The 26905-nt window shown below is 46.9% G+C and overlaps 1 protein-coding gene across 7 annotated transcripts in view; it reads left to right on the top strand.

Moving 5' to 3' along the window:
- The first annotated feature begins 9896 nt into the window (after positions 1–9896).
- Positions 9897–26905, top strand: part of SFMBT2 (Scm like with four mbt domains 2) — a 178319-nt gene continuing 161310 nt past the window's right edge. For 2 of the 7 annotated variants that reach the window (XM_065920958.1, XM_065920951.1), the window contains exon 1: positions 12704–12838. The gene's annotated coding sequence lies outside the window, so the exon portion shown is untranslated. Of the gene's footprint in view, positions 9993–12262; positions 12388–12703; positions 12839–14318; positions 14399–15731; positions 15978–26905 lie in introns of those variants that run through there. The other 5 variants (XM_065920954.1, XM_065920952.1, XM_065920957.1 and 2 more) reach the window with 5 other exon arrangements.

Raw genomic sequence — 26905 nt, 5'->3', positions numbered from 1 at the left:
TCCCCAGAGCCTATGGGACCCATCTTGGGTGAATTATTTATTCTTTCTATCCCTTATTTTCCTTATCTGTAAAATAGGCTAAAGTTTTCCTAGGATTGTTAAGAAGAAGAAGTGAGTTAATACCTGTTAATACCTGCTTAGAACGATACTTGGCACATGATCAGTCCCATGGAAGCATTTGGCAGTGCTGCTGCTCAAATCTTGGTTCAGACCATATGCATTTATTTATTTATTGAAGGTAGCCTGAAGCCTGCTGCAGCACTGAGTGGCTGTGAGATTGCTATCTGTTCACTAAAACAAAACTGAAACCTACTAGATAAAATATGAAAGTATCAGAAATGGAGACTCAACTTTAGTTGTCACCGACTGTCACCGGCAGTTACAAATATAATGATGGGTTTTTAAAAATCCATCTATCTTTCAGTTCAGTTCAGTTCAATTGCTCAGTTGTGTCTGACTCTTTGCAACCCCAAGGACTGCAGCACACCAAGCCTCCCTGTCCCTCACCAACTCCCAGAGCCTGCTCAAACTCATGTCCATCATATGGGTGATGCCATCGAACATTGAATGCCAGGTGAATGTTAAAAAAGCCACCATAAAAACATAAACAATGGAAAGTTTACCTCTCATTGCCCTCTCTAGGGAAAACAAAATAAGACATTTTGTATTTTTTGTGCAGAGGAAGGCGCCCTTCTCTGAACTATTCCTCTTGTTAAGATGTTTGTCAAGGTCACTCACTTTTCATTTTGGGCCAGGGTGGGGGGGGGTGGTGGTTTCTGGCCGTGCTGCATGACTTGGGGGGGCTTAGTTCCCCGACCAGGGATTGAACCCAGGTCCTTGGCAGTGAGAGCACAGAGTCCCGACCACTGGGAATTCCCTCAGCTTACTTTTTAAAACCGTACAGTCAGGGTTGTGTCGAGATGAACTTGACAGTATACCAGCAAGTACTCTAGAAAGAGCCCCACGCTGACACTCAGTAGAATAAGAACAATATTCATAATGGTTCAAATCTGCATTATTCTTTGAAGCTGGCAAAAATGCCATTGCAGCGTGGATGATGAGAAAGATTTTGAGGTCTTTACACCTCTAAGCTTCCCCAGTTTGAGAGTAATGTATCCACAGCTTTTTAAGAGTAAACAGACCACACGGCAGGGCTCAGCATCCCCACATTCTTTTGTCACTAAAATTCAGTTTATAAAAATAATTTTCTTATTAAAAGCATCAGCGGCCTGTTGCTGGGGCCTCTCCACAGCAGGATATCTCCTCTTGTTCCAGGACAACAAAACTGAAAGTAAATAAACCCAATGGTGCAAACAATGGGCCACTCCGAAGCTATGCAAACAATCTTTGCTTGCAAAAAAGCAGAATCTTGATCATCCTTTTTCTTCCAAGAAGCTAAAAAAGTGACACAACTGTAATGACTTTCACACAATCTTTCCCAAAGCGTGTGCATGATAATATCACACCCCTTTTCCAGAAGGGGAAAAGGAGGTGCCTCTCTCCATGGTTTACATTCAGGTCAAGGCCAAAGCCCTGACCAAATTCTACAAACACACACTGAGGCTTTTCTGTGGACAAATGACCACAGTAAACGTCAGATTCAGGTTGAGGCCTTCAGACACGTATTTTTTCACTACTAAAATTTTGTCAAAAGTTTTCTTTGAATTGACAAGTGGAATGAAGAGAAAAAAAAAACACTGCCTTTTTTTTTTAAAACTAGAAAATATTGGCTCTTACAATGTGATTTATGCTACTTTGAGTCAAGAGAAGGAAGATGGAGGTATTTCTGTCTCAAAGAACTCCTGGTTTCACAGATTTTCTTTCTTTCTTTTGCTCTTTCTAGCAGCTGAAGGCACACCAACAAAAGACTCTTAAGAAATAAGAAAAAAAAAAAAAAAGAAATAAGAGCCATGCGTTCCATTTCTGTAGGTCTGTTCCTTCTAAGAGTCCAAAGTAGTTTGAAACTAGTACAAATATGAAAGCAAATAGCATGTAGCACAATGCCTGGAATATAACAGACAATAACTTACAATGATATGGATTATAGCATTGCCTTACAACACAGTTTTTTCTGATTTCTTTGACTCATGATTTGAGATGGACTTTAAAAAGTTGGTTTATTATTAAACAGAAAAGGAGGATGAAAGGAAGTGTGTTTTTATTTTTCAGCACCTAAGTCAAAGTTCTGTATCACTGAGTATATTACATTGCCTTAAATTCTCTCAATCCTATGAGGTAAGACACTATTAAGAAGAAGTGGCAAGAATACACAGAAGAACTACACAAAAAAGATCTTCATGTCCCAGATAACCATGATGGTGTGATCACTCACCTAGAGCCAGACATCCTGGAATGTGAAGTCAAGTGGGCCTTAGGAAGCATCACTACAAACAAAGCCAGTGGACAGAAAGAGAAAGATAAATATCGTATTTTGACACACGTATACGGAATATAGAAAAATGGTACTGAAGAATTTAATTACAGGGCAGCAATTGAGAAAGAGACATAGAGAATACACTTATGGATATGGGGAGAGGGGAGGAGAGGGTGAGATGTATGAAAAGAGTAACATGGAAACTTAGGTTACCATATGTAAAATAGATAGCCAACAGGAATTTGCTGCATGGCTCAGGAAACTCAAATAGGGGCTCTGTATCAACCTAGAGGGGTGGGGTGGGGAGGGAGATGGGAGGGAGGTTGAATAGGGAGGGGATATATGTATCAGTTCAGTTCAGTTGCTCAGTCGTGTCTGACTCTTTGTGACCCCATGAACCGTAGCAATGCCAGGCCTCCCTGTTCATCACCAACTCCCGCAGTCCACCCAAACCCATGTCCATTGAGTCAGTGATGCCATCCAAGCATCTCACCCTCTGTCGTCCCCTTCTCCTCCTGCCCTCAATCATTCCTAGCATCACGGTCTTTTCAAATGAGTCAGCTCTTTGCATCAGGTGGCCAAAGTATTGGAGTTTCAGCTTCAACATCAGTCCCTCCAATGAACACCCAGGACTAATCTTCTTTAGGATGAATTGATTGGATCTTCTTGCAGTCCAAGGGACTCTCAAGGACTCTCAACACCACAGTTCAAAAGCATCAATTCTTCTGCGCTCAGCTTTCTTTATAGTCCAATTCTCACATTCGTATATGACCACTGGAAAAACCATAGCCTTGACTAGACGGACTTTTGTTGGCAAAGTAATGTCTCTGCTTCTTAATATGCTATCTAGGTTGGTCATAACTTTCCTTCCAAGGAGTAAGTGTCTTTTAATTTCATGGCTGCAATCACCATCTGCAGTGATTTTGGAACCCAAAAAAATAAAATCAGCTCCTGTTCCCACTGTTTCCCATACCTATGGCTGATTCATGTTGAGGTTTGATGTTCAAGCTGAATTTAGAAAAGGCAGAGGAACCAGAGATCAAATTGCCATCTGCTGGATCATTGAAAAGGCAAGAGAATTCCAGAAAAACATCTACTTTTGTTTTATTGACTATGCCAAAGCCTTTCACTGTGTGGATCATAATAAACTGTGGAAAATTCTTCAAGAGAAGGGAATACCAGACCACTTGACCTTCCTCTGAGAAACCTGTATGCAGGTCAGGAAGCAACAGTTAGAAATGGACATGAAACAACAGACTGGTTCCAAATAGGAAAAGGAGTACGTCAAGGTTGCATATTGTCACCCTGCTTATTTAACTTATATGCAGAGTACATCATGAGAAATGTGGGGCTGGATGAAGCACAAGCTGGAATCAAGATTGCCGGGAGAAATATCAATAACCTCAGATATACAGAGGACATCGCCCCTTATGGCAGAAAGCAAAGAAGAATTAAAGAGCCTCTTGATGAAAGTGAAAAAGTTGGCTTAAAATTCAACATTCAGAAAACTAAGATCACAGCATCTAGTCCCATCACTTCATGGCAAATAGATGGAGAACCAATGGAAAGAGTGACAAACTTTATTTTTTTGGGCTCCAAAATCACAGCAGACGGTGACTGCAGCCATGAAATTAAAAGATGCTTACTCCTTGGAAGAAAAGATATGACCAATCTAGACAGCATATTAAAAAGAAGAGACATTACTTTGCCAACAAAGGTCCATCTAGTCAAAGCTATGGTTTTCCAGTAGTCATGTATGGATGTGAGAGTTGGACTGTAAAGAAAGTTGAGCGCAGAAGAATTGATGCTTTTGAACTGTGGTGTTGAAGAAGACTCTTGAAGAGTCTTTTGGGCTGCAAGGAGAGCCAACCTGTCAATCCTAAAGGAAATCAGCCCTGAATGTTCATTGGAAGGACTGATGCTGAAGCTGAAAATCCAATACTTTGGCCAGCTAATGTGAAGAACTGACTCACTGGAAAAGACCCTGATGCTGGGAAAGATTGAAGGTGAGAGAAAAAGGGGACAACAGAGGATGAGATTGTTGAACGGCATCACTGATGTGATGGACATGAGTTTGAATAGGCTCTGGGAGTTGGTGATGGACAGGGAAGCCTGGCGTGCTGCAGTCCATGGGGTTGCAAAGAGTCAGACACGACTGAGCGACTGAACTGACTGAAGACGCTATTATGCCGATTTCACAGTTGGTACATCTGAGGCTCAGAGAAATCCATTGACTTATGAAGAACCTACTATGGACCACCATTGGGAGTTGAGTGCAAGTCTCTTCATTCCTTATACTTTTTTCCTCCCACTATTTTGGTCTGAAGCATTATTCTATGTCCCATTGCATTCGAAATTTAAAACTATTTGTCTAGAAGCGGGGTATTGGTGTTGCTGTCTGCTTTTCAAACTGGGCATTAAAGTTCATTACGTCCTTTAGAGACAGGCAGTTTCACAGGGTTGCGCAGCATTGTTAACTATGAAGACTTTGCCTCCAGTAAGAATCCAACTTAAAGCCTCAACTCTGAATATTCACTGGAAGGACTAATGCTAAAGCTGAAGCTCCAATCCTCTGGACACCTGATGTGAAGAGTTGACTCACTGGAAAAGACCTTGATGCTGGGAAAGACTGAGGGCAGGAGGGAAAGGGGATGACAGGATGAGATGGTTGGATGGCATCACTAAATCAATGGACATGAGTTTGAGTAAGCTCCAGGAGACAGTGAAGGACAGGGAAGCCTGATGCGCTGCAGTCCATGGGGTCACAAAAGGTCAGATAACTTAGTGACAGAACAACAACAACAACATCATATGGATCATTCGCTAGCCTCCTTTTTGTTATGGAATGTTTTATTTGTGTTTTCAGGAGAGGAAGCCACTGAATAGTGGGGTGCGAATAAAGATAATAGAAGATGGTCAGTGAAGAAGAGGCTGAAATGATGACATAGGATGCAAGAATGTAGTAATGCAGAAAACAGATTTGGGATATGATTTGACTCAGTCATCCCACCTGCAGTTATTAAACACAAATTTTAAAATATTGCAACATTGTACTAGAAGTTTATGAACAATGTATACTTTGAGCAAGTGGAAGATGGGAGGAGATGGAGCAGGAGCAGGTAGTACCTCTTAAGCTACTCTTATGTGCCAGTCCCTTCCCCTGAAAGAGAAATTTAACCCGTTTTTACACAGATACAGGTAGAGTGGGAGGGAGGAGAGAGAGGCAGAGATCAGAAGGGAAACCAGTCATGGCAGAGCTGGTGTTTAAGTACTAGTCCTTCTGGCCTCCAGTCCAAGTTCTTTTCAATCTAACATACTGTCTTTTTTATTAATCAAGCATATTTTCTTTCTTTCTTTTTGTCCCCGCTGCACAGCTTGTAGGATCTTAATTCCATGACCAAGGGTACTGAACCTGAGTACCCTGCAGCGAAAGTTCAGAGTCTTAACCACTGGACTGCAGGGGAATCCCACCAGGGAGTATTCTGAAGGCCTCTGGTGAGTTTTGCAGCAAGATGCCCATTAGCTTAGAGTAATACCTAGTGCGGCCCCATTTTCAGCAAAAACTATTTTGCCTCTTAACTCAAATATAAGCTACCATCAATAAATATTTGACGTTAATTTTTGGTTTATAGGAGCTAATTATCTTCTATATTTAATTTTTAATACATTTACCTCCTTGAGAAACTGGCTTGGAAAACCCTGAAAAATCCTCGTGTCCCTCCCCTACAGGGTATAAAATCAAAAGGAAAACCTCTAAGATGTCATCAACTTTATTCCAGAGGGACTTACCAGTGTAAAAATTAATCTTTACAGGGACAAGAAAAAAATCATAGCACTCTACTAAGAAGCTAGTTGTAATGACCCATTTTTTAAAAAATGGAAGAGGTCTTACTTTCCAAAGAAACATGTTAAGGACTCTTTATGTTATTCAAAAATGGAATGGTTTCATATGAATATATCTCAGTTTGCTTAAAAGTAGAGTCGTTTGATTATAGATAGCAACTTGTCCAAACTGTTATCTGTAATCAAATATGCGTGACTGTTAGTCGTTCAGTCATAGTCCACTCTTTGGGATGCTATGGACTGTTGTGACCCTGTGGACTGGAGCCCGACAGGCTCCTTTGTCCGTGGAATTCTCCAGGCAAGAATACTGCCAATCCCTTCTCCAGGACATCTTCCTGACCCAGGGGTCGAACCTGTGTGTACTGTTTTGACAGGCAGACTCTTTATCGCCTGAGCCACCAGGAAATCTTTCTTTACCCCAGAAATCACAATACTTCATTAAAAAGCATCAAAAAGCTGTATTAAAAAAAAATCTGAAAGCAAGTCAATATTTGTTTCCAGTAGATGGCACTGCAAATCAAGTCTTTATGGGTTTATTAACCATTATTTATTTGACCAGGATAATTATTTTCTATAGTGAGGTCCACTAAAGCAACTTATACAGTGAAATTTTCAGTTTCACTGGTTGAGCAGACGGGGTTGAGTTTACAATAAACCTGCATTGTCCAGCGTCCAAATGCTGATATTTCTTCTTTATTTAGCAGAGTTGGGATTTATTAAAGTGGTAGATGCATAGCATAAAATCTGTCTACTTGCTTTTACATGAAACTTACTTTTTGATGTGGGATTTTTGTTGCCTGCTTTAATTTGTTTAGTCTATGTTATGTTACGAGTCCAAGGGGACATTTTATACTTCTCCACAGTGTCTGATTCAATCTCACTAAGGCTAGTTAGCTTGCAGAGGCAAAACTGAGCATGACCATAAACCACATCCCTGACGTGCTGGCTTTTTGGTGTGTGTGTGTGTGTGTGTGTGTGTGTGTGTGTGTGTGTGTGTGTGTGTACGGGGCAATAAATATCCTCAGTTATAGAGAATGCAAATAATTCCACAAAACTCTAGCTCTGCCACAAAAAAAGTGACACATGGAAATGTCCTAGTGACCGTGGATCAGAGTCTAGTTTTGTATGTAAAAGAATATATGCTTAAAATGTATTTAAAAGCCATTTATAAGAGGCATTACACATAATAGAGACTAGAACACAGTACATACTATCACGTATGCAAAGACTCCAGAAGAGCGACTAGTGTAAAACAGATGCTAAATAAGTCCTCCCTCATCTTTCTCCTTTAATGGAGCAGAAGAGGGAAAGGTCAGACCCTGCTCTGGGTGAGATCTCTGTCATTTTGCCTCTTTGGACTCTGACTTCCCCACCTCTCAAAAGGACTAGGAGCCAGGCTGCTCAGTTCAGTTCAGTTCAGTCGCTCAGTCGTGTCCGACTCTTTGAGACCCCATGAATCGCAGCACGCCAGGCCTCCCTATCCATCACCAACTCCCGGAGTGGCTGCTAGATCTAGAATGTTCTGCCTCATGTAAAACAAGACTTACAAGCAGAGTACATAATACTAGGCAGCCAATACAAGTAGCCTCAGAAGTTGGATGCGACTTTCATCATAGTGTCTGTCTTCCTCAGTGAGAAAAAAGCCATCGGTCAAAACTGGCACTTTCACAGCGAAACCATCTCTGCTCTTTAAATCAATGTCCTAGGGGAGTTCAGACATCACTAATTTTTTTAAATATACCCTCTGTGTTCGCTGTTATTTTTTCTCTGCTCAAGGAAGCCTGAAACTTCCTCAAGTTATACAGGAACAGTATAGTGGGTTTCTGGAATTTTTAGAACTGGATGAGTAAGTGCTCTGATAGGTGATACCTTCGTGGAGATATCCTCTGATAGATGCTATCTTTGTGGAATATCGTATTCATCACTACGCTCACTTTCCCATTTAAACAATGAGCTCCATCACCCAGACTTTTCCTAGTGACTTTGGGTACCTCAGCCCAGACACTTCTGGCGGGGTGGGGGAACAATACAGTAATTTGAAAGACAAAACAATGATCTGAATAAGGCAGAAATATGACTCAAACAACATTTTGCTGTTGGCTAGGAGGGCACAAATGGCCCTTCCCCTGTAGATCTGCTCATTACTGTTTTCCTCTTTGTGACCTCAGAATTTACACCTTGGCTATTTCTAGTCTGCAGAGATGGTATTAGGATATTATAAAAAGCAAACTGTGGCTTTGGGTGGGGTAGATGGATAAGCACTTTTTAGAGTTTGAAAGGACCTTACAGAACATCTAGTCCAATCCCCTCCCTTTACCCTTGAGAAAAGATGGCTCAGAGAGGTCATTTGAACTTACATAGGTAACAGAGAAAATTAGTGATGAAGCATTGATTAGGTCATTTGATTCTCATCCCAGAAGCTAGGTGCTTGAACAGGGATAGAGGTGAAGGGTGAAAAATAAGGGAGCAAGTGTCTTTGGATTTCACCCTCAGTGACCTTAAGAGAGTGATGGAAGAACACAGTCTCAACCCAGCTAAGAGACATGTTTAGATCTCAAGCCTCTGGGAAAAATAAGATTGCATACATTCTTCAAATATTTGTTATTTTATTTTTTAATCTTTTTAATTTATTTTGAAATTGAAGGATAATTGCTTTACAGAATTTTATTGTTTTCTGTCAAACTTCAACATGAATCACAAATGTTTATTTTGAGAGGTTTTAGGGGGGACACTTTTCCACCCTTCTACTTTTATGTTAAGCTAATTTGTCTAATATCTCAGAGATTCTCTTTGTTAAGGAAGCAAAATGGTTCATTTTCTTTAGGGCATTTCCTTATACAATGATGTCAACATGGAGTAATTATGAGCCAATTGACCAATATTTTTTTGGTGTGAAGATCAGTGCAACAAGGTTTAAGTAATCATATGCCTTTAGAATAAATAAGATTAATATGTATATAATTTTTGACTCGCCTGCAATATGTTTTTGTGAAGTCATACTTTGAAATGCCCATAATATGAGAAACTTTTCAACTGTTGTTTTTAATCCTAAATATTTTCCAAATAGCAAATATAATTTTAATATTTTATATATTGTAGCCTCATCTGTAGGAAAGAATTCCAAAGTCCTTAGAAGGCATAACTTAGATGTGTAAGTGCATTTTGAAAGTGATATAATTCATGGTTTAACCATTGTTTAGACAAGAAATAAGTTATAGTCAGCTGGTGTGAGCAAAAACTTATTTTTGCCAAGATTTTTAGAAAATGTTAACAATTTATAGAGAGACCTCATGGTGTTTATCATGAGATTTACGTGGTTGAATTTCCTGACTTGGAATGTATTAATATTATGTCTTCTTTACTTTGAAACAGTCCCAGGCTTTATCTTTGGCTGACTCTGCTGGTCCCACTCCCACTTCATCTTTAATAGATTTAGGGTAGATTCTACCCCTAGATACTCACATCCTTAAAGTATCTGCTTCTGAAATAAAAATGAAAGTGGGAAGGTATTGGAATGGGATGAAGGGGCCCTTTAATAACGGCAGGGAATCTTGGAGCCAATTTCTTTTGTCTCAAAGGTGTCCTTGGACAGAGGAGAATGGAGGCAGGATACAGAATAAAAAGCCAAGGAACGTTCAATAAGTCACGTGGGAAAAGCAATAGGAAAGCCAAAGTTGGAGAAATTTCACCCTGGACAACGCTGAGAAGATTCTTGGAGGTACCAAGGTGACGACCATTGTGTGTCGTGGCTTCATGACTTTATGGCTTAATCGCGGTGAGTACAAAAAAATCAAACTCCTCCACACTGCTCTCCAGACCCACTGGCAAAGTTATGCAAGAGTATGAGTTCCAAAAATATAAAAAGACTCCATTACTTTGGAGGAACTGTAGGATAACGTAGACAGTTCATTGAGTTAGTGATTAGGTTTTTTTTTTTTTCTTTGGCAATTGTTTTTTATTTTGATGAAATAACGTTCCGTGCATAATAATGACTTAAAACTAGTAAACAAACCCAGAGCCGGCGCAATGGCTGCTGCAGCTCACATCTCTGCTCTAGGAGACGAAAAGTGCATCCTCTTTGTAAACTGGAGTCGCCCGGAAGTGCTGGGGGGGCCAGGCGAGGGCAGCGATCCTCTGCCAGCTCCCCGGCCCGGGCCCCACCGCAACGTTTGAGACCCTCGAGGAAGGGGCGCTGCCGCGGGCGCCCATCAGGGCCGCGGGCGCCGTGGAGGGCGCAGCACGGGGCGGGGGGAGCCGGCCGGGCTGGAGGAGGGGAGCTGGCCTCAGACCTCTCTGCGGCGGATGTTCTGCGGTTCTGCGGCGCGGGAGCAGGTGATCCAGCGAGGGGAACGGTGGGTCTCCCCTCGCTGTAAGTCCACTTGGGACAGGACCTTTCCCCCACCCCGCCCCTTTTGGGCCAAACTGTGTGTTGAAGGCTCAAGCAGTCGAGACCCCGGGGTAAAGCCAAGGAGGCCGTCTGGAGTCCTCCTTCAGGATTCCTCGGAACCGCTGTGCATCCACGGTCTCATTTAGGAGCCATCTCAGGGCGCCAAGGGAGGCGGTTTTGGGGTGCAGGCGGCCGGTGGGGTTGGAGATGCTCCACCTTCGGTGACCTTCAGGTGAGAAGAGGTCGGATGTCCCAAAGAGGTGGGGACCTGAAAGCTGGTCTGGGAAGGAGACTCCTGCTGAAGTTTGAGCTGGGAGTCGTTTGCCTTTCCTTTTTTGAGCCTCAGGGGCACTCAAGGCGTGACAAGACGAAGGCTCCCTCCGAGAGCTCTCGTAGAGCGCTCACCGAGACGTGAAGACACCACTTGCCCAGGCTGCAAGCGCGAGGGCTCTCGCCGCCGCGGAAGTCCCCCAGGATCTCCGAGCTCCACCCACCGTTTCGGTGCAGGGGCGCTCGCGACCGCAGGGCTTGGCCGGAGCAGTTTCCGGGCACGTCCCTCCAGTGGCTCTTCTACACCAGCTCGGGTCCCGCCGTCGGGGAGAGAACCTAGCGGGCAAGACCCCTGCGGGTCCCGCGCGCGCTCAAACTCTTGACTTCCTCTCTGCATCCCTGGGCCTTGCCCTGTCCGTCGCCCTTGGGAGCACCCACTTATTCTTCGGGGACCTCACGTGCCTGGGCACAGGGGTCCTCGAGGACGCGCCGGGGTGACCGGGCGTGGGAGGGCGGGCGGAGCTGGGAACGCGCAGCAGTGTCCAGGATGAGAGAGCCTCCCGACCCCTGGGCCAGGAGGGACGCGGAGAGAAAGGTCCGTAGGAAGGAGGTGGACACAGAATTGGGAGACTCTTAGGGGGAGGGGAGGGGTTGACCCCTTGTGGTAACAGAGCCAAAATCCTGCCAGAAGTGCTGGTTCTCCATTTCCCGTGGACACAGATTCTAGCCTCCAGCAAGATCTCCTCGCTCCTCAGTACAGCAAAGCTCACCTTCGGAAGTTCTCGGTCTGACCCACTTGGGCGTCGCCAGCATTTCCGCATTGGGACATTCCTTTCAGTCTCTGCCCAGCCACCGCTCCGGCCAGGGAGATCCTCTTTGTCGTCCACCACCCCCCAACACCTACGCCCCAGGCAAAATGCCCGCGGACCCGCACACGCCGCACGGAAACCCTACCCAGCGCAGGGCTGCTGTGCCTCTCGTTCACTCCCTCGGTCGCCGAGGGCCACGTTATCCGAGGGCAGGATTCTTTTCCCGCCCTCCAAGAGCCTGCCCAGGCCAGGTGCCCTTTGCGGTCCCCCAGACCTGGGCACTGCCCCCCGGAGACGCCGTGGCGGCCCTCGTTACCTGCGTCCTGCCGGTCTCAGCGGCAAGGCTGGTCCAAACATCCCTGATTGAATTTCCGACTCCTCTGGGCACGTTTCCCAGGAAAACCCTCCTCTGGCCCCCTCCCGCCACCCCTAAGGTCTCAGAAAATATTTGAATCTCCATAGAAAAGGCACAATTTCAGAGCCGGGTGGGGCGCAGTGGGCGGGGCCCGGGGCTCGGAGCGGATTGAATTTCTTTCCGCTGGCTACCAGCCTTCCGCGGATAAAGCGCAAGTTTGTGCTTTTAGACCCCGGGGGGATTGTAAACCTACGGAACCGAAAGTGTCTAGTGAGTTGCGGAGTGTGCCCAGATTTCCCTGCAGATGGGTTTGCGAAAGCGCCTGTGATGGGAACTTTCTGCAGATCGTGTATGGAGGGAGCTAAAGGAAAAAAGCGAGGGGAGTGGGACGGGGAGGGGGCAGTGGGAGCGTGGAGTGTGTGTGTGTGAGTGTGTGTGTGGGTGGGTGGGTGGCGATGTGCCCAGGCGCGGGGGCGTCCCAGCGGGGTAGGGGAAGGGGTGCAACGTCCCGCTGGCTAATTGGCTTAAGACATGCTGCAAGCGCTTGGAAAAGGTCGTTGAAGGAGTTCGCTGCGCACACACACAAAATAATAATCTTAAAAAAGAGTGCCGGGCATGCGCACAGAGAGGATGCCATATTGGAATGAGGCTGTAGTGGGAGTCCGAGCCGCGGAGCGGGCGCGCGAGGGAGGCGGCGGGCGGGGAGCGAGCGAGGCGCAGCGAGCGGGTGAGGCCGGCGTCCCCCGCCTCGGCGGCGCCCGGGCCTCTGTCCACGCCGCGGGGAGCACGAACTTCACCAGGTAGGACCCCGCGCCGGCCGCTGTCCCCGCGCCCAGCCCGCCCCGCGAGGGGACCTCCGGCCCGCAGGTTGAGTGCGCCGGTCAGCTTCTCTTTTTCCAGCTCCGAGAAAAAGGGAAGCTGGATTGGGCTCGGGGTGGGGGGGTGGAAGGAGGGGGTGCAGTGGGAGAGAAGCGAAAGGGAAGGGCTGGAGGAGAGCGCGACAGCTCTGGAGCAGAGCCGCAAACTCCGCGCCGTGCTCCGCGTTGTCATTATTGCTCCCCCCGTCCTCTTCCTCCAGGTCCCTCGGCTTCGCAAAGCCCGGCCTCGCGGGAGTCTCTCCGTAGTTGGAAAGCGTACTCCTCCCAGGGTGCAGTGTCCCCTCCCGCCGCCCACCTTCCTCATTTGTGCGCTCATTTTGGCGACGCAGCCGCCCTTGTTACCCCGCGCTGGGGTCTCTTTCTTCCCTTTTTTTTTTAGATGGTGTGTGTGTGTTCGGGGTGGCGGGGTGGTGGTGGCTGGGCGAGATGGTGGGGTGAGGACTGGAGAGCAGCCATCAAAAGGAATAAAAATCGTGGACATATTCGGAATCCTCCCCCCCCCCCCCGAAACATTTGCCTGTGCAGCTGAAATGAAATTGTCAGTAGTAGTTTCGGAGCGTGCTCCGGCATGGATGATCTTTTTGTTCTTTTTTTCTTTCTTTTTTCTTTCGCGTTAAAGTCACATCCTGTCCCTTGGGGCTTTCCTGTTGTCTACTCTCATATAACCTTCTTTCACAATTACTAATCTGATCTGGCTTTGGAGTTTATTATTTTCTAAAAAATGTGTGTGTTAGCAAAATCCGCAAAAAAAAAAAAAAAAAACAAAAAAAAAAACCCCAAACCCGAAAAAACTGCTGTAGGAACTGCTAGATATATTTGTGGATTTTTGATCCGGAGCGGCGGGAGACGATTAGCGGGAGAAGGGGAGCCTTAGCCGAGGGACTGGGGTTGATTTGTCGTGGCCAGACGCGCGCCCAGAGCCCGCTCCGTTCTCGTGTTTTCTTGGAAGCCGCGGCGGAGGAGTATTTAGAAGCCTTGCCAGTTTCAATATGGCGGGCTAAGGTGGCTTTTAAAAACTGAAAATAAAGGTTTTGAGGTGGGAAAAAACCCAACCGGAGTTGCCATCTCTTAGTTTCAGCTCTCTTTGGCTACTCTAGTAGCTGCTTTAGCGAATTAAAGGGGAAAAAAGAGAAGGAATGGGCTGCCCTAGTTTTTTCCGTGGTTAGAATCTGCGTGTGTCCAGTCCATTGCTAAAGGGGAGAGGGTGCCGCTGGCCCGGACCGGGGCATCAGAGCAGGACTGCTCTCCGTGCCTTTAAATCAGTGGGCATACCTGTGTGTGCACTTGGGTGGGAGTGTCCAAGAGATCCGCTCCAGATTCGTGTGTGCGTCTCCGAACCAGACCCTGCCCTGATTTGACGTGACAAACTGCTGACACGTGGTGCGAAATGCAGGAGGGCAGAGGGAGTGATTTATTTCAGCTTTCTAGGAGACCAGTTCTCTTTCTGTCTCTGTACGCAGGATCCTGTGTGGGTAAAGCCGGGTAGGTGCAGCGGTGTGCCGCTTATTTAAAGGACTCAGTATCCAGGGTTTCGGGGGCAATCAGGCTGCAGACGCCGGTGGGGTTGTGTGTGTGTGTATGTGTGTGTGCAGGGGCGCGCTGTACTTAGTGGAGGGCAGCGTGTAGTTTGCGCCGCGGAGGGGTAGAAAGTGGGAGTGGGGGGCGGCGGCGTCCGGGGCGTGGTGGGTGGGGTGGAGGGGGGGTGTGAAAGTACGTTGGCGGAAGGGCGGGGGCGCACGGCCCTGGCTGCAGAGCGTGGGGTGGAGCGGCGGAGTTGCTTTTGGAGTTGCGCTCTAGGGAAGGTGGGGGATGGGGAGAGCGTTCGCGGAAGAAAGTGCCCCTCGCCCTTGTTGGATCGGCGAGCCTTCCAGGCGATCGACCGGGGATGTCGCCTTGGGGTTGAAGAGGGCGGCGAGGTGCCGGGGAGTGGCCGACTTCGGGGTCCTCGGAGGGTCAGAGAGTTTGAGTCGGAGCTTGTAAGTGGAGCCCGAGGGTAAGCGAGCAAACGGAGTTTGCTTAGCTGGAAGCGGTTCCCGACAGGGGTCGCCAGTGGCCAGGGTGCAGCCGCGGAGCGGTGGTCGCGCATCGCAGCCAGCAGGGTGGCCCGGGGGGGATGGGGGCCACACGGCAGCCGCGCGCCGTCCCCGGGGTCAGGCTAGGGCAGGTCCGGGGAACTTTACCTGGGCCCGAGAACCTGATGGCGCGTCTGCCTAGTGCGCCAAGAAGATTTTAAGTCTCAGGATTAAAAAGCGCTGGCTAGGTCTGCAGTTACCACAGTGACGTGGGCTCTGGGCATTCTCAGGGGCTTGGAGAAAGGATCGAGGGGGTCAACTGTTCTATTTGGACGATCCCCGCGTCATCGCACAGTCTGCCCCTTGCGGCGTCCCCTGGGTAGGGCCTGGGGGCAAGCATCCCCCAAACTGGGGACCTCGCGGCAGATTTTAACTCCTACTGGGCAATGAGGCTGACCCTCAGGCCTAGAGGCGTTTTGCACCCGCGACCCCCCAGCTGAGCGCACGGCGTGGCGCGTCCCCGGCGCTCCGGTCCCGGGCGTCCCCTCGGCGACTGCTTCCTCGTGGGCTTCGTTCAAGGGGAAACCAGCCTAAAATGGCTCAGTGATTGTAAACTGCAGTTTCAGCCGGGAACCCCTCCCCTCGTCCTCCTGACGTCGCTGCTGACAAGCGCACAATCCTCTCCAACGCCCCGAAACCTGCGATTTTGTACGGAGCTGTGCGGTGGAAGCCAGCATACAACCGATTACAAAGAACATTCCCCAGGATTCTCGCAGGGCCCAAGTTTCCCTTCTTGTGGGGAGGAGAGGGCAGAATGGAGACGAGGTAGGAGCACCGCCGACCCCCGTCCTGGAACCTGGACTGGGGACTCTTGCGTGTGAAAAACCCGGGAGGTTCCCCGGGGCCGCGGAGGGCGACCTTGCGGAGCGATGGCCACTCGCTGGGGCGCTCATCCTTGACTGCGTCCCTGGTGTCCTGACGCCGGGAGCCTGGGAGGCCGTTTCCAAACTTCTGGAGACCTGCTTGCAGTTTCGCTTTCGGAATTTTCGGTATCTTTGTGTTTGGAGAGTTGGGTGGGATTCCGGGAAGAGCAGGACGCCCGGGGCTGGCCGCGCGGGTCCTCGTTCCTTTCGGCGCAGGAGTGAGGTTGCTCACCCACCTTGGTGTCCTCTGTGTTGCTTCCCTGGACCCCGAGCTCCGGCTCCTCCAGCGTCCGGGACTCCAGGCCCTGCGCTCGCCCCTTGGCTCCGGAGAGTTCCGTCCCCGCGCAGCGTTTTGTCGGCTCCAGCGGCGCATTGGCAGCGGATCCGAACCCACCGGTGGGAAACTATCTCGGATGCCCGCAGACCGTGTCCGAATCCAGACCCATCGCCGCCGCCTTCTACCTTCCCTCACCCCTCCACCCTCGCCGAGGGACCCGGGGGACCGATTGGCTTGTCTGCACCAAGCAAATGGACCCAGCTTTCACCAGATGAGAGAGAAAGCGAAAGCCGGCACAAATTGGGCCCCATTTCCTGGGGAGGCGGTTGGGGGTGGGGTGGGGGCGGGTAGAGGAGGGGAGCGGAGAGGCCCCGGTAGGCACAAGGAATTGCTGACTAGGCGCTCCTAGGAGGTAGGAGGTTTGCTACTTTCTCCCTGCAAAGCGTTACATTTGCACACACTCTGCTTCCTCCCTTCGATGAATAGATACTGTTTCAGATGTTGGTCTTAGCTCATTGCTGGGACCCAGCCGCTGCCTGGAAGGTGGGGGGCATGGACAATACACCCATAGGCGCCAGAGACCCTCCGGTCCCCTACTCAAGCGCAGGAGACACTCCCTGGCCAGTTGAAACCGCAGCCCAGTGGCAGGGCTTTTCAGCAATGCTTAGGCTGGAGAACTCCACCAGTCAGTCTGTTTTGATGTGTGTTGTTCTAGAAGTGCTGGCAGAGACCTGCAGGGGTGACAAGAGTATTTCCCCTTTCCCATTGGGTTACCCACATTCTGAACCTCAAACAGGCCATACTGATGGTACCCTGAATTTCTCTAGTGATGGCAGTAATTGATCACAGAGGGCTTTTCTTCTTAATGTTTTCTTGCAGAGATTATGGACTGATGATGAAGTTTTGTCAGCAGGGCTGACCACTCATCAGATTCCATTTTGTGCACTCTGACTGAGGTGGCAGTTTCCACCTCTCTCCCCAGAGGACTTGTGAAATCTGAGCAGAAATGCTGGGTGATGGAAACGTTGCTCGGAGCAGTAAGCGAATGAGGTGTCCCTGGAATTGATACAGGGTGCTTTGGGGATACAGGAAGCGCAGGCGGTGAAAATGTGGAGAACTTCAAAGTTAAAAGGGGTTCCTTTCTTTCTTTTAAAGTGATTTGAACAAGAGTAGTCAATGTAGAATTTGAATCATCTCCAGTTCTAGTATTAGCTACCATTTCTCTTTCAGTATTTCACTTTCTGGGGAACTTTTGGCATTCCTGTAACAGTGTGGAGGCCATAAAGAAGAACTTGTTAGATTCCCCTGGTGGTCCAGTGGTTCAGATTCTGTGCTTCCAGATGCCGGGGGCTATGGGTTCAATCCCTGGTTGGTGAACTAAGATCCCACACACCATGGGGCACAGCCAAAAATAAAATAAAAATAATAAAGAGCTTGTAAAAACTTCTTGCCCCCAAAGGAAATTAGGATCCATAGTTTAAGACATATTTAGTATTATTTCCTGACTGTTCTTACATCGACATTTCCCTGGTGTCAACTTACTGTTCCCATTCTACAGGTAAGCAAAACTGGTTAGGGAAATTATCTCTGTGATGGCAAACCAATCTGTGCATTTGCAGTGGTGACCCATGACCTGACAGCTCTGTTTTGTGAGGAGGATTCCTGACAGAGGCCAGGACAGAATCTGGAGGAGGCCTGGTTTCAGCGATGCTTCTGTCTTTCTGTGTGACCGTGGACAAGTTACTGGTCGTCATCTTTCTGAGAATCAGCTTCCATAACTAAGATTAAGTACTTTAAACTAGAAACTCACTCAGACATCTCCATGGTTCTATTTGGGAAAAAAATTGGTGGTTCAACACATCTATGCAGACCTGCCCATGTGATTCATCTTTAAGACTCTGGTCTGGGAGGTAGAGTGGACACGTGACTGGCCATCATCACAGAGGATGTCTGTGAATGCAGATCCCTGTCCAGAAGTAAAGTTGTTGTTAAATGATACACGTGCACATGGGGTTATGATTTCACTTGGGCTCTGGAAAAGGAGAGATATAGAGAAAAACTGAGGCACACCTCTGTAGCTTTCACATATAATTCAGTAATGGCAGGACCTGGGCCAGGTCAGCCTGCCTTTTAATACGTGCCATAGAGAAAACTTTGATTTGAGTTTGCTCTAATAATTCCTAGACTAGAAGGGACCATTCCAAATAGCCCTCTGTACCCCGCCCTCCCACATAAGGTGAGTGCTTAGACTTGATTTGATTATATTCATGATGTATGTGTTTGTGTGTGGTGGGGGGAAGGGGGGGTAACTGCAGCCTCCACATAACTCAGCCAGTGAAGGAATCAGACCTGACCCTCTGTTTTCCACACTTACCCTTCAGGTTGGGCCACTGGGCAAGTCCTTCCTCTCTTTGTAAGACTGAGAATGTCCTGCGACAGTTCACAGGAAACTTGATCTTGTTGGCTAAGCCAAGTGTTCTCTGTTTGGAGGTCAGTGTAAGCAAGATGTTTATAGACAGGGCAGTGTATTGTAAGAGGAGATACTCAATTTGGAGCTTGCAGTCCCAACAGGGAATGAACTGTGCTGTGCTTCGTCACTCAGTTGTGTCCGACTCTTTGCGACCCCACGGACTGTAGCCCGCCAAGCTCCTCTGTCCATGGGATCCTCCAGGCAAGAACACTGGAGTGGGTTGCCATGCCCTCCTCCAGGGGATCTTCCCCACCCAGGGATTGAGCCTAGGTCTCTCGCATTGCAGGCAGATTCTTTACTGTCTGGACCACCAGGGAAGCATTACCAAATAAAATTCTTAGGGTCTGGTTTTTATGATCAGCCCAGTGGTGTTCTGATTGAAAGGTACCACCCTTTACTCCCTATCTTGCTAGCCCGTAGAGAATTGTAGTTATAATTTTGGCTGTGCCACCTGGCATTCGGGATCTTAGTGCCCCTACCAGGACTTGAGCCCCCACCCGCTGCAGTGGAATCTCAGAGTCTTAACCACTGGATCATCAGGGAAGTCCCTCGTAGAGAATTTTTAAAGATGCTAATGCTTTGCTGGACATCAGCAGTTAGGGTCCTTCCTGTTACCTATGATACTCACTATTCAAAAAGTTTTACTCTCTCCTCCTGTAGGTCTCTATTCTTGTGATAAGATGGATGTCTTTGACACTGATTTAAATAAAAGAATCCATTGTGCTTTTGGTTTCATTCTTTTTGATTTTCTTAAAAACCAGAGTGATGCATTTTGGTTGATTCCTTATATTTGGTGAACTCTCTAGTGTTGGGCAAATAGCCCTAGTGGGGTTTAGAGCCACAGGGGTGGGGGGCGGTGGGAAAATTTTTAGCCTGTGGTTTTTTTCCCCCTCCTGCAGTTTTATTGGCCCAAGGAAAGATGGTTTTTAAGTGTACTTTCTCTTCAATTGGGCAAATTGTTGTTGTTTTCCATTTTAGTCAAAACTGATAGGAATTCCCTTATTTTAAGGTACAGTGTGAAGGTTTGAAATGCCAAGGGCAAGTTCCTATAAAGCCTCACGTGAAAGGTCATTTAAATAGACGCTTGTTTACTTGGCTGTGCTAAGTCTGAGTTGCGGCATGCAGGCTCTAGTGCCCTGACCAGGGATCCAACCTGGACCCCCTGCATTGAGAGCAAGGAGTCAGCCGCTGGGCCTCCAGGGAAGACCCTGCCATCATTTTAATAAAGGCCGGTGGTTCTGGAGCGTCTCATTTTTCTCTGCTCCCCTCTCCCTTGTCCCTAATAGTCCATAGTGCTGTTACTAAGAAACGGCCAACTCTGGGATCAAACCTACCAGCTCTGGTTTTCTGTATTCTTTGATGTTCTGCTTGGAGGCAGGAGAAAGGCTCTAACTGGTGAAGCAGAATGTTTGGAGCCTTGAGTCTTGGCCCTTACCGTTTATTGTCTTTACAACTTTAGCTTAAATATGCTTTCTTCTTCCCAGCCAGCTGCAGAATTCAGACGCCTTCTTCCCCTTTTCCTCCCTATGCTGTGAACTAGGGCGGCTCTGGGCGGTGTAGCAGATTGTACACGCTGAGCAGCCAGCTGGGCATTTGGGACCAGCCCCATCTCTTGAAAGCTTTTGAATGAAAAGCTTTTGAATGAAAGCTTTTGGGATCCAGCGTAGACCATGGTGACTACTTCCTTTTTTGAGTCTCTGTTCCGTTTGAGAGGATTGTATATTGTTCTTTCCTACCACATCCACCCTTAACTAGGAAGGTTCAGGAAAATCCAAATCTTCTGAAATGTTTGAGTGGGTTGATAGACTTTAGGAGACCTCTAGAATGGTCCCTGTGTTTTACAGATGAGACGTGTTGCTTGTGGTTAAAAAGGCCCAGAGTACATTCTGCTAAGTGATGGTTACACTGCAGGGTTCAACCAGCTCTTTGCAGGATTGGTTACATTTCCCAAGTTCTTTATAACTAAATTAGGGTGTTTTTATTGACTTGGCAGTTGGATGGGGCCCAGCTTATTATTGTCTTATTATTTATTCTCTTATTCCTCTGGAGCTTTGCTGGTGGCTCAGACGGTGAAGAATCTGCCTGCAGTGAAGAAGACTTGGGTTTGATCCCCGTGACGGGAAGACTTCTTATTCTCGTAAATTTCCTTTCTGCAGTTAGATCATACCTCTCATGCCATTTGATTGGAGCCTAATTTTATAGATTACACATATCTGTGGCTTAAAGTCAAAACCTGAAATGCTCTTCAGGTGGATCCCCAGAGCTCAGCAGCCTGGGATCACATCCTTCAGGGATGGGCTCGCAGAGCCCGGATCAGTTGAAGTACTGCTGCTGTGCATCTGTCCTTCTTGAAGTCATCCATTCAGAGAACCCCCTCAGAAAATTAGGCACTGATGATTACACGCTTACAGCGGGCTTCCCAGGTGGCGCTAGTGATAAAGAATCCTCCTGCCAATGCAGGAGAGTTAAGAGACGTGGCTTCAAGCCCTGGGTTGGGAAGATCCCCCAGAGGAGGGCATGGTAACCCGCTCCAGTTCTCGCCTGGAGAATCCCATGGACAGAGGAGCCTGGTGGGCTGCGGTCCATGGGGTTTCACATAGCAGCCTCAGGGCGGTGCTCTAGTTCATCGCTCCTAATATTTGCAGATGACAGGGAAATCCTGTGTTTGCAGTTTGTCCAGGATCCTAGCACTGAGTGTCTGTTGATTCTGAACCTAATGCATTGATAAGAACCTACAACCAAGCGCTTCTGTGTCAAGTATTTCTTGTCTGTTGTATGCTGACTTAAGGATGGTGTTCACCTTTGTGGCTTGGAAGTCAGTTTCTGGTGTGACAAGCCCTAGATAGCTACCTTGATGCAAAGACCAATTGTGAAGTCGATTTAATTGTGCCTTTCAAGACCTGATCTATCTTAATAGGAAATAAGTAGAGAATTGTACATAAATAATTCTAAGGGAAATAGTTAATAAATAAATGAATTTCCAGGATGGTGAAACAGCAAGTCTGCGATTTGATTGGGTTTTCTTTTCTCTCGAGCAAGTAACGTGGAGGGCTATTACTTTTCTCAATTTGCCCACGCTCTTGCTCATCGTGGTCTGATTTAGCTCTATCTGGAGTAATACACTTGCTGTTTGATGGGGGTGGGAGATTAAGAGGTGGCAGTTAATACTGTGAATCAAAAGACACAGTTGGCTACACTCTGTGTGACCGACTCCAGGTTAGAGTGACGTAAGAGGAAAACAAATATTGTATATTAACACATGTATATGGAATCTAGAAAAAACAGTACTGATGAAGCTATTTGTAGGGCAGGAATAGAGGTGCAGATGTCGAGAATGGACATGTGAACACAGGAGGTGGGGGGAAGGAAAAGGTGGGATGAATTGAGAGAGGAGCGTTGACATGTATATGCTCCTGTGTGTAAAGTAGCCAGCGAGTGGGAAGCCACTCTTTAGCTCAGGGAGCTCTGTTTGGTGCTCTGGGATGACCTAGAGGGGTGGGATGGCGGGGGATGGGACAGACGCTCCAGAAGGAGGGGGGGATATTTGTATACATATAGCTGATCCACTTTGTTGTATAGCAGAAAGTAATGTTACTTGTAAAACAGCTATCCCCCAACTTAAAAACTTCTTTTTTTAAAAAAGACCCAGTTTGCTATCATGGGGCTCATTGGCCGCCACTGGGCTTGGTAGGTACTCCTTGACCATCTCTTATCCTCTGCAGATCTAATTTCTTGGGACAGAGGTATGAATTGGGATGTGAGAAATTAGCATTCTTATGCTGGGGCAGCCGTTTGTGTCAGATGTCAATCTATTTAGAGTGAACTGGATGCAAACTGTTGGCAAAATGGGCAGGAGATTGAGGTCCTAATCAAGGTGTAAACCAAACTCTGGAGCACATCGCAGATGGCAGGGTTTCCTGAATCTTCTGTCCCAAAGGATCAGGTCATCTCCCTGAATGGTGGAAGGAATCGGAAGGCCTGCCTCTTCTTGGAGAAATAGAGTGTTGGCCTGGAGAAACAGAGTGAGCATGGGGGAGTCATGACTAAGCATGGGCTTAGTCACGCATGGATAGTAGAGTGATCTGGGTGACAGGATGGGTGTAAGCAGAAGGGAGCCTTCCTTGATAAGTGCCTGGATACTTAACACCTCTTTTCATCTTCAGAGCCATTTATAAACGTGGTTCTTGCAGATAACGCCCGTGATCCCAGGCTGGTGTTTGCACATTGCTTCTTAGGAAGGTGGATGCAGTGATTGTTTCGGAGATGAGGTTTAATCACAACCTTGTGCTTCCTGCAGAATGCTCTGAGATTTTCCATTTTGATGGAAATGTTTGGGAAGGTCTTGGCTCAGATGAGGTGTCCTGTGCTCATTAGGAAATTCTTGGAGTGTGAAATGAGGCCGTTTTCTCTGATTTAGATATGCTAGATCTCCACGGGCAGCCAGAGCCTGTCTGGAATTTCATAAGCTGTCCGTTTAGGCCTTCGCCTTTAATTTTCAACCTGGAGAAGAGTCTCTCTTTGGAGTCACATAAAAAACAGCTGCCAACCATTTCCTTGTTTCAGGATGAGGAGCTTGAAATGGTAAGCATGTTAATCGGCAGTAAAATTGCCCATTTCTTGAACTACTTTAAGCGGATCCCTTTGAAAGGGCTAGATAATTGGGTAACTTTAAAAGAGATGCAACATTTCTTTTATTGCTATTATAATAATTCTCACTGGAGTGAGGCCTTCGGAGTGGTATGTTTTTGAACTTTGCCTTTTGATGAATACAGGTAAGAATGATTTTTAATGCTAAGTCGCTCAGTCATGTCGGACAACTTGGGGCTTCATGGACTGTAACCCACCAGACTCCTCTGTCCATGGGATTTCCCGGGCAAGAATACTGGAGTGGATTGCCGTTTCCTTCTCATTTTCTTGACCCAGAGATCAAACCTGTGTCTCCTGCACTGGCAGGTGGATTCTTTATCCACTGAACCATTGGGAAAGCTTCATTAATGGGCTTTCCTGATGGCTCAGTGGTAGAGAATCCGCCTGCCAATGCAGGAGACACAGGTTTGATCTTTGGGTTGGGAAGATCCTCAGGAGTAGGAAATGGCAACCCACTCTAGTATTTTCGCCTGGGAAATTCCATGGACAGAGGAAGAAGCCTGGCGGGCTATAGTCCATGGGGGTTGGAGAGAGTCAGACACAACTTAGCGACTGAACAGTAACAGCAAACCTAACTGAGAGTTTTTTTGGTGGTGGGGGGGTGGGGGTGGAGAAACCAGAGACAGCATTTGACCTTTTTTTTTTTTAAAGAAGTTTATTATTTAGTTATTTTTGACTGTACTGGGCCCTCGTTGCTGTGCGCGGGCTTTTTCTCTAGTTGCAGCAAGCGGGGGCTGCTCTCGAGTTGTGGCGCTCGGGCTCCCTTTGTTGCAGAGCGCAGACCTCAGTATTTGTAGCACGTGGGCTCGGTGCCTGCGGCTCCTGGGCTCCAGAGCACAGGCTCAGTAGTTGTGGCGCACGGACTTAGTTGCTCCACAGCATGTGGTGTCTTCCCGGATCAGGGATCGAACCTGTGTCTCCTGCATTGGCAGGTGGATGCTTTACCAGAGTCACTAGGGAAGACCCCCCCCCCCCATTTTGGGGGCTTATTGATAGGCTTTCAGATAAAAACAGCGCACACCCTGAATTCTAGAAGACCACCCAGTCATCTTTATGACAAGCGTGTTACTAAGGAGCACGGTCCTTTTCAGGCGGTTTATTGGGATTGGCCGTGTATCAGGGGATGGCACCCCACTCCAGCACTCTTGCCTGGAAAATCCCATGGACGGAGGAGCCTGGTAGGCTGCAGTCCATGGGGTCGCTACGAGTCGGACACGGCTGAGCAACTTCACTTTCACTTTTCACTTTCACACATTGGAGAAGGAAATGGCAACCCACTCCAGTGTTCTTGCCTGGAGAATCCCAGGGACGGGGGAGCCTGGTGGGCTGCCGTCTATGGGGTCACAGAGAGTCGGACACGACTGAAGCGACTTAGCAGCAGCAGCAGCAGCAGTGTATCAGGGGACCCTCAGATGGAGGGGTGGAAACCACGCAGCTGGTTTCTCTCTGAGGTAGTCATCTGTAGCTGATAGCAGAACCAGGTCACTTTGGAGGAAAAGGTGGGCTGAACTCATTCACTCGGCAAACTTCTCACTCTCCAGAATGCAGTGGCATGACCACATCCAACTTTTGGGATGGTCCAGAAATGTTTATTTTGGGTGACCAGTTCCTCCTCCTTGCAGACAAAGCAGAAAATGGAGATTTGGCGGGGGCGGGAGTCCCTGGTGCATGCTCATTTCTCCCCCTGTGCAGGTTCTGGCACTCTCTGTCCACAGCAGAGTCTTTTGTGATGATCAGGTTGTGAGTCTGGGTTCCCAGCCGTGCAGTACCACTGTCACCCCTATATAAACCTGCCTTAATGGCCCCAAGTTCAGTGATTGCTGAACTCAGTGGAGGATGTTTGAGTAGTATAGTTCCTATTCTGCTGACTCATAATTAAAGGAAAGTTGGTGCATGGAACCATAGCCTTGTTATGTGTAAGAATTAAATAGATGGTAAAGACAGGCTGTTAAAAACCCAACGGGATAGGAATGGATTATTAACTGCAGGGGATGGTCAGTTCAGAGCCGCACTTCACAAAACATTTGAACATAAACATATGGGAAGTATGTTAAAAAACTAAATGTGAAACTTGAAATCCAGGGAAGTTAGACTTCTAGTATCTTACAGTTGGGGAGGACATTTTATGAATGTAATTTTTAAAAGACATGAAGTGAATCAATGGATCAGACTAAGTTGAAAAAGACAGTATGTTCCATACATGTATCAGAAGGTATCACTAAGGGGAGAATTAAGGGAAAATGTCTGCAAGGGTTTTGTGGGATAAGATACGCAGGGCTCTTAAAAATCCATTGAGAATACGAACAAAGTTAAAATGTGGGAAAGAGCTAAGGTGTCATGGGAGAATTGCAGATTATGACGCCCATAATAATGAAAAATAAAAAAATCAAAATAATGGCCAGCAGTGGGAGAGGGATAGCAAATAAATAACCTATTCATATTATAATAAAAATCATACAATCATTTTAAGTCATGTTTTCAGAGGAGTTTAATGATGTGGGGGAAATGCTTTCTAGGTGATGTTAAGTGGAAATGAATTAAAATTCTAAATTCTATATTAAAAAAAACCCACAGAGAAGTATCTGGAGGAGACACTATAAATACAAAAGAGATTGTCCCTGGGTGTTAGAATTACAAGTGATTTTAATTTGTCCGTTTTACATTTTATTTTGCAAGACTTCTGCAGAAAGTAGAAAGGTTACCTTTTATGGAAAGAAAAAAAGTAAACATCGCAAAAAAGCAAATGGTGACATGTCATTTACCAAAATAAATAAATCTTGCAGCTGCCTAAGTAGACAAATATGTGTTACTTGTCCTTACAGAACAGTGTGGATTTTTGGTATAAATGTTGTTACTCTTGACTTCTATTTCAAATGATGGGTCTGGTTCATTAAAATTGGACTTATTTTACAGTCGCTGATTACCTTTTTATAGCATATAGTTAGACACAGACAGAGTTGAATCAATTAGAATCTTAAAAACTTGAGCCCTCCTTTAATAAGGGCATAGAAGCTACTGATATTTGACTAATTTACTAGTAGTTGGGTTCATAGACTTTTCCTTGCAGAAAAACTGTGCCTGATTACATTTCTGAGGTGGAATGATTTTCTTTAATTTGTAGATGAATGAAAGAAGCCACAATCTTAGTGACATAACTTGGAGGCTAAGATTGCTTCTCTTTTGAAATTGTTTTGGTATAAAAACAGCACATTCACTAAAAACCTACTACTTTAAGAAGATTGCAGTGAAAGATTTTGGAATATAATGGAGAAACTGTTCAGTCTGCTTTTGAAGTTCTTTAGGTTTTAAGATTGCTATGCTCTTTAAACTAGTTTGCTATATATTAAAACTACTAAGAGAGGCAAGAATTGGTGCCAATTTAGGGCATATTCCAAACTCAAACACCATAAACTTCTGCTTACCTAGGCAGTGGTCTGGGTGTTCAGTATGGCAGCTGCTAATCACATATGGCTTTTAAATAGATATGCATGCGTGCTCAGTTGCTCAGTCACGTCCGACTCTTTGTGACCCCAAGCCTGCCAGGCTTCTCTGTCCATGAGATTCTCCAGGCAAGAATACTGGAGTGGGTTGCCATTTTCTTCTCCAGATTTAAATAGGTATACAAAGGAATATTACTCAGCCATGAAAAAGAATAAAGAT

Source organism: Muntiacus reevesi, chromosome 2 (genome assembly GCF_963930625.1).
Source record: "Muntiacus reevesi chromosome 2, mMunRee1.1, whole genome shotgun sequence".
NCBI lineage: Eukaryota > Metazoa > Chordata > Mammalia > Artiodactyla > Cervidae > Muntiacus > Muntiacus reevesi.
This window is presented reverse-complemented; position numbering and strand designations above follow the sequence as displayed.